Here is a 10,886-nt window from a genome sequence, read left to right on the forward strand (position 1 = left end):
AAGTTTAATACCATTGCCCATAACATTCTGCATTAACTTATTGTGATTTATGCATTCTCTTCCTGTTACTAAGAGAATATGTTTACAGGATGAATGCTGCTGCTCAAAAATGATATCCTGTATCTATGTATGGCAATTCAGGGTCTTTTTTTCCTGAACAACATCTTTTCTGTGTGAAAAAAACGTCGCTAGATACAGTTTCATAGCCCAAACCTCAATAGGGGTAAGACACTGGTGATCCATATGATCTGTAGCATCTCTGTGACTCTCTCATACCACCAGAAATCACAGCTAGGCTGTTCTATTTTTGGCAACTACTCTGCCACACAGGTTTTCGTGGACTCTCATCCATGATCCACGGAGCACAGTACTACTTTTGGGAGTACTGTAGAACCGTGCCTAACGTGGAAAGCAGATCCACATATTTTCACCTACTTTACTTATTCACCACTTCTTTCCTATTTTTGTCTCATTATTCCTTACTTTCATAATTTCTTATATAGGTGCACTCTCATTGGTGTACAGATCACATAATCCTCTACTACCATACCACGCTGCCAGCACCCGATCTCGTCTGATCTTGGAAGCTAAACAACGTTGGGCTGGGTTAGTACCAGGAGAGGAGACTACCTGGGAATACCTGGTGTTGTAGAGCAGGAATTAATTTCCCTCTCTATGTGAGAAGGGACACCAACAGCAGTATCACCACTAATTCTAAATCAAGTACTCCTTACTACCCTTATCCAGTTATCCCATGCTTATTTGCAGTTCAGTGCCTCAATTTTTGTCCGCAACTACGGTATTTTGTCTATAATTCAGGTGTGTGATTATTATTTGGTGACCATTGATCATTATTTAGCTCAAACTGAGTGATCATAATTAGATATTCCTATAATATCTTGTCTTACTACCCCCCTCGGTTCCATTAATACAGATATTTTGTACTGGTCAGGGGAAATGGGGGTATGACAACTCAGTGTCTACAACCTTTCCAAATATTCTTTGAAATAAAGAGACCAGAACATTTTAACAATTTTCAAAATTCTGTATTTTCCTATGGATCTTTTGGATGGGCAACTATGGTTTAATATTATTAATAAAAGTAATGTTTTAATATTTTCTACCATATAATACTGAAAATCTATTTTCTTTAGTACAAGAGTGCGCCCACACAAGAGCCTTCTTTCTCTTCCATTGCTAGTCAATGCTAAAGCTGTGTCAGGGCATGCTGGGATGTGTAGTTTCACAACAGCTGGAGGGCCGCAGTTTGGACATGCCTGCCTTAGACGCAGGGAAGTTTAGCGAGGTTTTCTTATTGTCAGTGAAATAAGCCTCCTCAACCTGCTCAGGTGTTGTATCTGCAATATTCAATACATCTCTAATGGCCTCAATCATCAACTGCACCCCTTTTGCAAGAGATGCCGCTCCCTGCAGCACATCCCCATCACCATCTGCTGTGTCAGAATCGGTATCCGTGTCATCCTGCATAATCTAGGTAAGAGCACGTTTATGACAGTGTGCGCTATGAAGCCCTGAGGGAACAGAACTGGACCAAACTGCCATAGAGTGCTGTAAGACCTGAGTTGCAGTTTCATTTTGTGCAACCCTAGCAGAAATCTGAGAAATCATGCTTTTGATAGAGGCTAACCACTCAGGCTCTTCTGCAGGGACCTGCGCTAAAACAGTGCAATCCTGATTACATGGAATGGGATCATCCTGAGAGGAATTATCCTCCGCAGCATATGACACAGAATCCCTGGACATTGTTTTATGGAGACAAACACTCCACACACAGGGAATGGGCAGAGTTTCCCCCCTAAGAATGCAATGAGAGACAGAGATTGGAGCCAACCCACACACAGCGCTTCAGGATATAGGTAAACCCTTATCCAGCACTTACTGTGCACCTTAATAGTTTACACAGTATAGATATACAGCCTCCCCCCCCTTCTACAACCCCCTGGTACCATACAAGGCAGCTGGAATTGATCTGGAGGGACAGCTCTCCCTGTCAGCGCTTCTGCAGGCAGGAAAACGGCGCTGAACGCTGCTGGGTCCGCTCTGAGAAGCTCCGCCCCCTTTCATGGCGCTGTCTTACCGCTCTTTTTTGAAGATTATACTGGCCTGAGGAATTATGCTGGCAGTGATCCTGGGACCCCGACAGGCTTGCTGGACTGTGTAGGGTGTAGGCGCTGGCTCAGGGCACCCCTCACAGCACCGCACTATGTACCGCTGAGCCACGGAGCGCAGTTAGTACTGCGCTCCCTACCCTGTTGCCATCTACACACCAGCTCCCCGCTTGCCAGGGGGGCCGGTGACTAACTCGCCACTGATCTCCTGGCTCTGTAAGGGGGTGAAGGCATGCTGCTGGGGTGAGCGATCCCCTGTGGCGGCGAACGTTCGATCCCCTCAGGAGCTCAGTGTCCTGTCAGTGGAGATAGTGGCTCAGACCCTGCAGGGCGGACACTACTCCCCCCCTTAGTCCCTCAAAGCAGGGAGGCTGTTGCCAGCAGCCTCCCTGTGCCTAAACGCTAACAAAAATAATAAAACTTAAAGAACTCCTATGGAGCTCCTCTAGCTGTGACAGACTCCTCCGGGCACATTTTCTAAACAGAGTCTGGTAGGAGGGGCATAGAGGGAGGAGCCAGCCCACACAAACTCTGAAAGTGCCAGTGGTTCCTAGTAGACCCATCTATATCCCATGGTACTAATGTGGACCCCAGCATCCTCTAGGACGTAGGCTAGGTTGCGCTTCTTAGGCTACTGGACACCATTAGCTCCAGAGGGATCGAACACAGGAACCTAACCTTGGTCGTCCGTTCCCGGAGCCGCGCCGCCGTCCCCCTCGCAGAGTCAGAAGACAGAAGCCGGCAGGTTGAAGCAAGGAGACGTCAAAATCGGTGGCAGAAGACTTCTGTCTTCATATGACGTAGCGCACAGCACTGCAGCTGTGCGCCCACACTAACCCACACACTCCGGTCACTGTAGGGTGCAGGGCGCAGGGGGGGCGCCCTGGGCAGCAATTAAGTACCTACTGGCAAAAGCAGCATATATACAGTTGGACACTGTTATATGCATGAGCACCCGCCATTATTTTTACACAAAATCGCGGGACAGAAGCCCGCCGCTGAGGGGGCGGGGCCTTCTTCCTCAGCACTCACCAGAGCCATTTTCTCTCCACAGCTCCGCTGAGAGGAAGCTCCCCAGGCTCTCCCCTGCAGACGATAGAGAGGGTGAAAAAGAGAGGGGGGGCACATAAATTTGGCGTAAAAACAATATATACAGCAGCTACTGGGTTAACACTAAGTTACTGTGTGATTCCTGGGTCATATAGCGCTGTGGTGTGTGCTGGCATACTCTCTCTCTGTCTCTCCAAAGGGCCTTGTGGGGGAACGGTCTTCAAATAGAGCATCCCCTGTGTGTGTGGTGTGTCGGTACGTGTGTGTCGACATGTCTGAGGTAAAAGGCTCCCCTAAGGAGGAGAGAGCAAATGTGTGTGTGAGAGGGTGTCTCCGTCGACAACGCCGACACCTGTTTGGATATGTGTAAGTGCTACGGTGAATTTATTGCACAAAAGATTAGAGAACAGACAGGAAATCTACCTATGTCTGTCCCTATGTCACAGAGACCTTCGGAGTCTCACAATGCTCACTATCCAAAATAATAAACACTGATATCGACACGGAGTTCGACTCCGGTGTCGACTACGATAATGCAAAGTTACAGCCAAAATGGCAGAAAGGTATTCAATATATGATTATTGTAATAAAAGATGATTTGCATATCACCAATGACTCATTTGTCCCTGACACAAGGGTACACATGTTTAAGGGGAAGAAAGCTGAGGTAAATTTCCCTCCTCTCGAGGAAAAAGAGCGGGAATCTCCAGACAAGAGACTGCAGCTTCCCACAAAAAAATTCTCAGGCAGTATCCTTTCCCCACTAGGGCCAGGATGTGATGGGAATCTTCCCCTAGGGTGTCACGTTTGCACAGAAGGTAGCACTAGCTATTCTCAGGGATCCTGCAGATAGTGTGAACATTCTGGTACACTACTCAGACCGGCGATTGTGTCTGCATGGGTTTATAGCGCTTTGGCAGCGTGGACAGGTACCTTATCAGCAGAATATAGATATATATATGTATATATAGAGATATATATATATATAGAGATATATATATATTAAAAAGATGCTGTCTTAAGAGATATGTATATATAAAACATGCCCAAAGAGACATGAGTATACTGGGTCCTAGAGTCAAAGCTATGTCGATTTCTGCTTGACGTGTCCTGTAGAATATGCAATGGACAGATGATGCCGACTTAAGAGGCATATGGAAGGCTGAGGATTGTGTGGAGAAGGGTTCTCGGACCTGGTCTCCACAGCTATAGCTGGTAATTCTGATATTTTGCCTTATATTCCTGCACAGCCTAGGAAAGCACAACATTATCAAATGCAGCCTTTCGAATAAAGAAACAAGAAAGTCCAAGGTGCGTCCTTTCTTGCCAGAGGCGGGGGCAGAGGAAAGAAGCTGTACAACACAGCTAGTTCCCAGGAACAGAAGTCCTCCCCGGCCTCTACAAAAATCCACCTTATGTCGCTGGGGCTCCACAGGCAGAGCTGGGCCCGGTGGGGGCACGCCTTCGTAAGTTCAGCCACAAGTGGGTTCACTCCCTGTTAGATCCCTGGGCAATAGATATTGTGTCTCAGGGATACAAGCTGGACTTTGAGAAGATGCCCCCTCACCGACGGCCCTGCTGGCTTCCCCCCACGAGAGGGAAACAGTGTTAACTGCAATTCACAAAATTGTATCTTCAAAAGGTGGTGGTCAAGGTTCCCCTCCAACAAGGAGGGGGTTATTATTCGACCATGTTGTAGTCCCGAAACCAGACGGTTCGGTCGGACCCATATTGAATTTAAGATCCCTGAACATATACCTGAAAAGGTTCAAGTTCAAGATGGAATCGCTAAGAGCGGTCATTGCAAGCCTGAAAGGGGGAGATTTTATGGTGACTCGGGACATAAAGGATGCATACCTTCATGTCCCCATTTATCCACCTCATCAGGCGTACCTCAGAATTGCGGTACGGGATTGTCATTACCAATTTCAGACGTTGCCGTTTGGTCTCTCCACGGCCTTGAGAATATTCACCAAGGTAATGGCAGAAATGATGGTGCTCCTGCGGAAGCAAGGTGTCACTATTATCACGTACTTGGACGATCTCCTCATAAAAGCGAGATCAAGAAAGCAGTTGCTGAACAGCGTATCACTTTCTCTGGAAGTGTAATGGCAACACGGCTGGATTCTATATATTCCTAAATCGCAGTTGGTTCTTACAGCTCATCTGCCTCTCCTAGGCATGATCCTAGACACAGACCAGAAAAGGGTTTATCTCCCGATAGAGAGAGCTCAGGAGCTCGTGACACTGGTCAGGAATCTATTAAAACCAAAACAAGGGTCAGTGCATCACTGCACTCGAGTCCTGGGAAGGAGGGTGGCATCATACGAGGCCATTCCCTTCGGCAGGTTCCATACGAGGACCTTCCAACGGGACTTACTGGACAAGTGGTCCGGATCGCATCTTCAGATGCATCGGTTAATCACCCTATCCCCCAGAGCCAGGGTGTCTCTCCTGTGGTGGCTGCAGAGTGCTCACCTTCTCGAAGGTCGCAGATTCGGCATTCAGGACTGGGTCCTGGTGACCACGGATGCAAGCCTCCGAGGGTGGGGGGCAGTCACACAGGGAAGAAATTTCCAAGGGCTGTGGTCAAGGCAGGAGACTTGCCTTCACATCATTATCCTGGAACTGAGGGACATATACAACGCCCTAAGTCAAGCGGAGACCCTGCTTCGCGACCAACCCGTTCTGATTCAGTCAGACAATATCACCGCAGTGGCTCATGTAAACCGCCAAGACGGCACAAGGAGCAGGGTGGCGAGGGTAGAAGCCACCAGAATTCTTTGCTGGGCGGAGAATCACGTAAGAGCACTGTCAGCAGTGTTCATTCCGGGAGTGGACAACTGGGAAGCAGACTTCCTCAACAGGCACGACCTCCACCCGGGAGAGTGGGGACTTCATCAAGAAGTCTTCGCGCAGATTGTAGGTCGGTGGGAACTGCCACAGGTGGACATGATGGCATCCCACCTCAACAAAAAGATACAGAGGTATTGCGCCAGGTCAAGAGACTCTCAGGCGATAGCTGTAGTCGCCCTGGTGACACCGTGGATGTTCCAGTCGGTTTATGTGTTTCCTCCTTTTCCTCTCTTACCCAAGGTGCTGAGAACCATAAGGAAAAGAGGAGTGAGAACAATACTCATTGTTCCGGATTGGCCAAGAAGGACTTGGTACCCGGAACTGCAAGAAATGCTCACAGTGGGCCCATGGCCTCTGCCTCTCAGACAGGACCTGTTGCAACAGGGGCCCTGTCTGTTCCAAGACTTACCGTGGCTGTGTTTGACGGCATGGCGGTTGAACGCAGGATCCTAGCGGAAAAAAGCATTCCGGATGAAGTTATTCCTACGCTGATAAAGGCTAGGAAGGACGTGACCGCAAAACACTATCACCGTATATGGCGAAAATATGTTGCCTGGTGTGAGGCCAGGAAGGCCCCTACAGAGGAATTCCAGCTGGGCCGGTTCCTGCACTTCCTACAGTCTGGAGTGACTATGGGCCTGAAGTTGGGGTCCATAAAGGTCCAGATTTCGTCCCTATCCATTTTCTTTCAAAAGGAACTGGCTTCTCTTCCTGAAGTTCAGACGTTTGTTAAGGGAGTGCTGCATGTTCAGCCCCCTTTTGTGCCACCAGTGGCACCTTGGGATCTCAACGTGGTGTTGGGTTTCCTGAAATCCCACTGGTTTGAGCCACTTAAGACTGTGGAGCTAAAGTATCCCACGTGGAAGGTGGTCATGCTATTGGCCTTAGCTTCGGCTAGGCGTGTGTCAGAATTGGCGGCTTTGTCATGTAAAAGCCCCTATCTGGTTTTCCATATGGACAGGGCAGAATTACGGACTCGTCCGCAATTTCTGCCGAAGGTGGTGTCATCTTTTCATTTGAACCAACCTATTGTGGTGCATGCGGCTACTCGTGACTTGGAGGATTCCAAGTTGCTTGATGTCGTCAGGGCTTTGAAGATCTATGTAGCCAGGACGGCTGGAGTCAGGAAGACTGACTCGCTGTTTATCCTGTATGCATCCAACAAGCTGGGTGCTCCTGCTTCAAAGCAAACTATTGCTCGCTGGATCTGTAGCACGATTCAGCAGGCTCATTCTGCGGCTGGATTGCCGCATCCAAAATCAGTGCGAGCCCATTCCACAAGGAAAGTGGGCTCTTCTTGGGCGGCTGCCCGAGGGGTCTCGGCATTACAGCTTTGCCGAGCAGCTACTTGGTTGGGTTCAAACACATTTGCTAAGTTCTACAAGTTTGATACCCTGGCTGAGGAGGACCTTGTGTTTGCCCATTCGGTGCTGCAGTCATCCGCACTCTCCCGCCCGTTTGGGAGCTTTGGTATAATCCCCCATGGTCCTTACGGAGTCCCCAGCATCCACTAGGACGTTAGAGAAAATAAGATTTTACTCACCGGTAAATCTATTTCTCGTAGTCCGTAGTGGATGCTGGGCGCCCGTCCCAAGTGCGGACTTCTTCTGCAATACGTGTATATAGTTATTGCTTAATAAAGGGTTACGTTATGTTGGCATCCATTGTTGGTGCTCTGTTGTTGTTCATACTGTTGACTGGGTAAGTTTATCACAAGTTATACGGTGTGATTGGTGTGGCTGGTATGAGTCTTACCCTGGATTCCAAAATCCTTTCCTTGTAATGTCAGCTCTTCCGGGCACAGTTTCCTTAACTGAGGTCTGGAGGAGGGGCATAGAGGGAGGAGCCAGTGCACACCAGTAGTACTAAATCTTTCTTAGAGTGCCCAGTCTCCTGCGGAGCCCGTCTATTCCCCATGGTCCTTACGGAGTCCCCAGCATCCACTACGGACTACGAGAAATAGATTTACCGGTGAGTAAAATCTTATTTTTACATTTTTGTACTGTTTTTTTTGTTAGGACTTTATGGGGTATATGCAATTGTGGTCGAATTCCCGAAATTGGCGAATTTCGGGTCATTTTCGACCAAAAAAAAAAATTCGCCTATGCAATGCAGTGCTTTCCGACCAAAAAACGGACTTTCAAAATTCGACTTTTTGAAATTCGACTTTTTTGCAATGATACAAGTGCTGCAATTCGACCAAAGCATATTCAATTCAAGTTTGGAAATTCGACAGCAGTGCTTTTAGACAGCAAATTCGTCATTTTCAATCCGCCACACTTTGGAGGGTGAAAACAAATAAAAAAATTTTAAACATGTTTTTTTTGGTGTGTTTTTTTGGGGGAATAGCAGATCTATTTATATTAGAAGGGATTAGGTACTTTTTTTTTTGGGGGGGGAGGCACAAATATTATTTATATATTTTTTAAAATATTATTATTATTATTTTTTTTTTTTTTTTTATTGCTGGAACGGTAAAATCAGAAAAAAAAAATGGCGTGGGGTCCCCCCTCCAAAGCATAACCAGCCTCGGGCTCATTGAGCTGGTCCTGGTTCTAAAAATGCGGGGAAAAAATTGACAGGGGATCCCCCGTATTTTTAAAACCAGCACCGGGCTCTGCGCCTGGTGCTGGTGCCAAAAATACGGGGGACAAAAAGAGTAGGGGTCCCCCGTATTTTTAACACCAGCATCGGGCTCCACTAGCTGGACAGATAATGCCACAGCCGGGGGTCACTTTTATGCCGTGCCCTGCGGCCGTGGCATCAAATATCCAACTAGTCACCCCTGGCCGGGGTACCCTGGGGGAGTGGGGGACCCCTTCAATCAAGGGGTCCCCCCCCCCAGCCACCCAAGGGCCAGGGGTGAAGCCCGAGGCTGTCCCCCCCCATCCAATGGGCTGCGGATGGGGGGGCTGATAGCCTTTTGTGATAAAAAAAAGATATTGTTTTTTCCATTAGTACTACAAGTCCCAGCAAGCCTCCCCCGCAAGCTGGTACTTGGAGAACCACAAGTACCAGCATGCGGGAGAAAAGCGGGCCCGCTGGTACCTGTAGTACTACTGGGAAAAAAATACCCAAATAAAAACAGGACACACACACCGTCGACAGTAAAACTTTATTTCACACTACCGACACACACATACTTACCTATGTTCACACGCCGACATCGGTCCTCTTCTCCATGTAGAATCCACGGATACCTGAAAAGCAAAGTTCAATATACTCACCTCAGGGTCCAGAGATAAATCCACGTACTTGGCAAAAAAAGAAAACGCAAATACCCGCTCCAGAACGGACTGAAAGGGGTCCCATGCTGACACATGGGACACCTTTCCACGATTGAGACCTGTCAGTGACAGCTGTCACTGACAGGTCTCTAAGCCAATCAGGAAGCGCAACTTCGTTGCGCTCACCTGATTGGCTGATCGCTGTGACAGCGCATCGCACAGCTCCCTCCATTATATTCAATGGTGGGAACTTAGCGGCTAGCGGTGAGGTCACCCGCCGGTCAGCGGCTGACCGGCGGGTGACCCCACCGCTAGCCGCAAAGTTCCCACCATTGAAAGTAATGGAGCGGCTTTGCGAGGCGCTGTCAGAGTACAGACGGCGTCCAGCCAATCAGGTGAGCGCCACGGCAGTAGCGCTTCCTGATTGGCTGAAGGGACATCAGTGACAGGAGTCACGTGATGTCCCGGCATTCGGGGAAAGGAGTCTAATGTGAAAACATTGGACCCCTTTCATTAGTCCGGTGGATCGTGTTCGGTTTGTTTTTTTTACAAAGTACGTGGATTTACCTCTGGACCTGGACCTCTGGACGCTGGAAGGTGAGTATAATTTTTTGACAGGTACCCTCGGATCGTCGGAGATCGTTGCAGTCGGCGTGTCAACACAGGTAAGTATGTGTGTGTCGGCGTATGAAATAAAGTTTTACTATCAAGGTGTGTGTGTCCTGTTTTTATTTGGGTATTTTTTTCCCAGTAGTACTACAGGTACCAGCGGGCCCGTTTTTCTCCCGCATGCTGGTACTTGTGGTTCTCCAAGTACCAGCTTGCGGGGGAGGCTTGCTGGGACTTGTAGTACTAATGGAAAAAACAATATCTTTTTTTTTATCACAAAGGCTATCAGCCCCCCCATCCGCAGCCCATTGGATGGGGGGGGGACAGCCTCGGGCTTCACCCCTGGCCCTTGGGTGGCTGGGGGGGGGGGGGGACCCCTTGATTGAAGGGGTCCCCACTTCCCCAGGGTACCCCGGCCAGGGGTGACTAGTTGGATATTTGATGCCACGGCCGCAGGGCACGGCATAAAAGTGACCCCCGGCTGTGGCATTATCTGTCCAGCTAGTGGAGCCCGATGCTGGTGTTAAAAATACGGGGGACCCCTACTCTTTTTGTCCCCCGTATTTTTGGCACCAGCATCAGGCGCAGAGCCCGGTGCTGGTTTTAAAAATACGGGGGATCCCTGGCCGATTTTTCCCCTGCATTTTTAGAACCAGGACCAGCTCGATGAGCCCGAGGCTGGTTATGCTTTGGAGGGGGGACCCCACGCCATTTTTTTTTCGGGTTTTTCCCCGTTTTTTCCCGTTTTTTAAAATCGCGGCAAAATCCGCCAAATCGGCCGATTTTCGCCCGCGACTCTGGCGAATCCGTTTTTCATTGCATATGGTGAATTCCGGAAGCCACCTTCCGGAATTCACCTGGCGAATTTGGTCGAATTGAAAAAACGGCGATAATTGCCGCGAATTCGCCCGCTATTGCATATACCCCTATCTGCACTTGCGTAGGTCACGTGTTCTATATTTTGTTTTTGTGTTTAGCCCTGTGTATTGTCTGTTTTTTTTCCTCTAATGGACCT

The 10,886-nt window shown here is 48.7% G+C and overlaps 1 pseudogene; it reads left to right on the plus strand.

The window, feature by feature from the left end:
- The first annotated feature begins 536 nt into the window (after nt 1-536).
- On the plus strand, nt 537-655 carry LOC134887172 (5S ribosomal RNA; annotated as a pseudogene).
- Nucleotides 656-10,886: the final 10,231 nt, after the last annotated feature.

Source organism: Pseudophryne corroboree, chromosome 3 (genome assembly GCF_028390025.1).
Source record: "Pseudophryne corroboree isolate aPseCor3 chromosome 3, aPseCor3.hap2, whole genome shotgun sequence".
NCBI classification, from domain to species: Eukaryota; Metazoa; Chordata; class Amphibia; order Anura; family Myobatrachidae; genus Pseudophryne; species Pseudophryne corroboree.